The sequence below is a fragment of the Eutrema salsugineum genome, unplaced genomic scaffold (genome assembly GCF_000478725.1).
Source record: "Eutrema salsugineum unplaced genomic scaffold, Eutsalg1_0 scaffold_8, whole genome shotgun sequence".
NCBI lineage: Eukaryota > Viridiplantae > Streptophyta > Magnoliopsida > Brassicales > Brassicaceae > Eutrema > Eutrema salsugineum.
The window spans coordinates 8,067,917-8,072,140 of NW_006256414.1; the positions used below are offsets into that span (position 1 = coordinate 8,067,917).

The 4,224-nt window shown below is 43.3% G+C and overlaps 1 non-coding gene across 1 annotated transcript; it reads left to right on the forward strand.

Annotated features, from left to right (window-relative positions):
- The first annotated feature begins 3,737 nt into the window (after positions 1-3,737).
- Positions 3,738-3,844, forward strand: LOC112082704. Its single transcript, XR_002897323.1, has one exon. It is a non-coding gene; the product is annotated as a small nucleolar RNA R71 (small nucleolar RNA).
- The last annotated feature ends 380 nt before the right edge of the window (positions 3,845-4,224 follow it).

The following is a 4,224-nucleotide window of genomic DNA, read 5'->3' on the forward strand; positions in this document are numbered from 1 at the left end:
AAAACTTCTTCCTGTGGTAAGCATCAAGTTCAGGTGGTTCCACTCCACAAGCAAGAAAGTTCACAATGTCTGCAAACCAAGGCATCCTCCTCTCTTGAATGCTCTCCACTTCTTCAAATTCCAAATAAGAATGGAGCACCATCAGTGATTCCTCAGGAAGATTGTCATTAAGAGGCACTTTAGAGTCAATCCTCAGCCTAGAGAGATGGTCTGCAGCTCCATTCTCTATACCTTTTTTATCTTGTACTTCCATATCAAACTCCTGAAGTAGAAGGACCCATCTTAACAATCTTGGCTTGGCATCTTTCTTCGTCATCAGATACCTGAGGGCTGCATGATCAGTATATACAATTACTTTTGATCCCACCAGGTAGCTTCTGAACTTATCAAAGGCAAAGACTATTGCCAGCATTTCCTTCTCAGTAGTAGCATACTTCTCTTGTGCAGAGTCAAGTGTTCTACTGGCATAGTAGATGACATGTAGCTTCTTGTCTTTCTTTTGCCCAAGCACTGCTCCAACAGCAAAATCAGATGCATCTGTCATGACCTCAAAAGGAAGGGACCAGTCTGGTGCCTGAACTTTTGGTGCACTAACCAATTCCTCCTTGATCAACTTGAAGGCCTCTTCACATTCAGCATCAAAGATGAAATCCACTTCTTTACACAACAATCTTGTCAAGGGCCTGGCAATTCTTGAGAAGTCTTTGATAAATCTTCTGTAAAACCCTGCATGCCCAAGGAAACTCCTTATCCCTTTGACTGAAGTGGGAGTTTGCAGATTCACCATCACTTCCACCTTTGCTCTGTCAACCTCTATGCCCTTCTCAGATATCTTGTGCCCAAGAACTATTCCTTCCTGCACCATGAAATGGCACTTCTCCTAGTTCAACACCAAGTTGTGCTGCTCACATCTCTCCAAGACCTGTGACAAATTAGCGAGACAATCCGAGAAGGAGGAGCCATAGACACTAAAGTCATCGATGAACACCTCAACTTTCTCTTCAATAATGTCAGAGAAAATTTGCATTATACATCTTTGAAAAGTGGCCGGTGCATTACATAAACCGAAAGGCATTCTCCTATAAGCATAAGTGCCATAAGGGCATGTGAATGTTGTTTTCTCTTGATCTCTTGGATCTATGGGAATTTGAAAAAATCCAGAGTACCCATCGAGAAAACAAAAATAAGGATGATTAGCTAGCCTTTCAAGCATTTGATCAATGAATGGTAAAGGGAAATGATCTTTTCTAGAAGCAGAATTCAATTTCCTATAGTCAATGCACATGCGATGGACGGTTATGGTTCTTTGAGCTATGAGTTCATCCTTATCGTTTTTCACCACTGTGATCCCATCCTTCTTGGGCACAACATGAACAGGAGACACCCATCTTGAGTCAGAGATTGGGTAAATTATCCATACCTCAAGAAGTTTTAGTATCTCCTTCTTAACCACTTCCCTAAGGTTGGGGTTAAGTCGTCTTTGATGCTCAATAGAGGACATAGATTGGTCCTCTAGGTGGATCCTGTGGGTGCAAATGTCAGGAGAGATCCCTCTAATATCAGCCAAAGAATACCCTATGGCTCTCCTGAACTTTCTTATTTCATTAAGCAATGCACTCTCTTGATCCTCTCATAGGCTATCATTGATGATGACAGGATATGTGGAGTTTAAGCCCAAGAAAGCATACCTGAGCCTTGTTGGTAGAGGCTTGAGCTCAACAGGGGGTGCATCAGCCTCATTCCAATCCTGGTCCAAGCTGCTTTGGCTGGTGTCTGATCCTTTGATTGCAAAAACCTCAGAACCATTTTGTTCCAGCTCTAAAAACCTTGTCTCAGGACCCAGCTCTCTTGCATTGTCCAGATACAGCTTATACCCTTCACTTGCTTCAGCTAACAGCCCATTGTCTCCTTGTTCTTGAGTTAGAGCAGCTTGAACAGGATCCTCAGTGTTCAGCTCCTCAAGCAATTCATCAGCCAACTGATCCATTGTCTCCACATAGAAACATTGACCTTCAATGGTGGGTTTCTTCATCATCTCATTCACATCAAACTTGAGCTTTTCAGACCCAAGTTGAAGCTCTATTATCCCACCTCTCCCATCAATAATAGCTCCTGCAGTTGCTAAAAATGGCCTGCCCAAGATAAGAGGATCTACAGGTTCCTCATCCATTTCCAGCACAACAGGCAATCTAACTGATCAATCTTAACAGGTAGATCTTCCAACATACCAACAGGCAATCTAACTGATCTATCTGCAAGGATAAGGGAGATCCTTGCAGGCTTGAAGACTCTAAAGCCCAGCTTCTTTGCTATGGAGAATGGCATCAAGCTGACTGATGCTCCTAGATCACAAAGACATCCAGAGAATAGAAGAGGTCCAATGGCACAAGGGAGTGTGAAACTCCCTGGATCAGTTAACTTCCTTGGAATGGACTTCTTCTGAATGATAGCACTGCATTCAGGACTTAGTACCACCATGCCTTGAAGCTCTTTTGTTTTGTTCAGAATGGCATCCTTTAAGAACTTCCCCATCTTTGGCATCATTAAGAATGCATCAATGAGAGGCATTGTGAGTGGTGTCTCCTTGAGTGCCTTCTCAAATATAGCTCTTGCCTTATCCCCAAGTTGCTTCTTAAATCTCCCTGGAAATGGGAGCTTGGGTTGGTATGGAGGTGGTGGCACATATTTCTTCTCTGGTTCTAGTTCCTTTGCTACCTCTTTACCCTTTTTTGTCCTTGGTTTCTCAGCAACTTGATCATCTTTTAAGGCTGCCTCCCCCTCAGTTTGATCATTGTCCTCAATGATCACATTGTTGTTCTCAATACCAGGCAACTCCTTACCACTCCTTAGTGTAATGGCCTTAGCATATTCCTTGGGGTTGGGTTCTGGTTTTCCAGGTAGGTGACCTTGGTTCCTTGAGCTTGATGCCTGGTTTTGCTTCAGTTCCTTGATATCCTGCTGCATAGCTGCATTCTGACTTGCAAAGATCTGTTGACCCTGAAGTAGTTGTTGCAGAATACCAACCATATCTGTACCCATCTGTGGCTGTTGTTGAACCGGTGGTGGCTGAAACTGTTGTTGAACAGGCGCTTGCTGTTGGAACTGTAGAGGACCAAACCCTGGTGGTGCCTTTCGCTGTTGTGAAGTGAAACTAGGACCTTGAAATAGTTGCTGTTGCTGACCAAAACCTTGATTCTGAGCAAACTGATTCTTTGGTTGAAAAGATCCTTGAAAGTTATTCTTGGGAACAAAGTTCTGTGGAGCCTTGAGAATTAGGATACACCTGGTCTTGTGGGTTAGCTACATTGGTGTTCCTGTAAGAGAGGTTTGGATTGGCATTACCATACTGATATCTCTGGAACCTCTGATTCCCAATGTAGTTAAGCTCCTCTTGGGTGAGACCCTCTTCACTTATGTTCTCAAAGATTTGAGATGGTTCCTCATACTCTCCTACAAAATGCATTGGCTTGTGAGTTACCTACTTCAACTTGTCTAATTCACTTCTCAACTCCTTAACTTCTCTGGTGAGCCTCTGTTATGAGCTTGAACCTTCAGACCTAATTGATCTGTCATAGTCTTCACCATAAGTATCCTTGCTCAATGCTAAGTTCTCCACTAGCTCTAAAGCAGCATGAATTTCTTTACCCAGAAAGTTCCCATTGGAAGCAGTATCCAGCTGGTTTCTAATCTTGGGAAGAGCTCCTCTATAAAGTGTGCTGAGAAGAGAAGCCTCACTAAACCCATGGTGTGGGCATTGGTTTGTGTAGCTCCTGAATCTCTCATATGCTTCACCAAAACTCTCATTGCTGTGCTGAGTGAAGCTAGAGATTTGGTTCCTCAGTTTTGCAGTTCTTGAGGTGGAGAAGAACTTAGATAAGAAGGCTTGCTTGCATTGCTCCCAGGTTTGAATGGAGCCTCTTGGAAGATTCTTCTCCCATTGATGAGCTTTATCACCAAGACTGAATGGGAATAGTCTTAGCTTAAAGCTGTCTTCTGAAACTCCATTAATCTTGGTCAGATCACACACCTTATCAAACTGGTCCAAGTGTTCCAAGGGATCTTCCATTGCTAACCCATGGAACTTTGAGTTCTGGACCATATTCAGCAATGATTCTTTCACTTCAAAGTTGTTGTTTTGCACAGGTGGTGCCTGAATACCAGCTCCATACTGATGAGCATTGGCCCTGTCATTCTCTCCAACATAGACTTGGGGTTGCTCATATC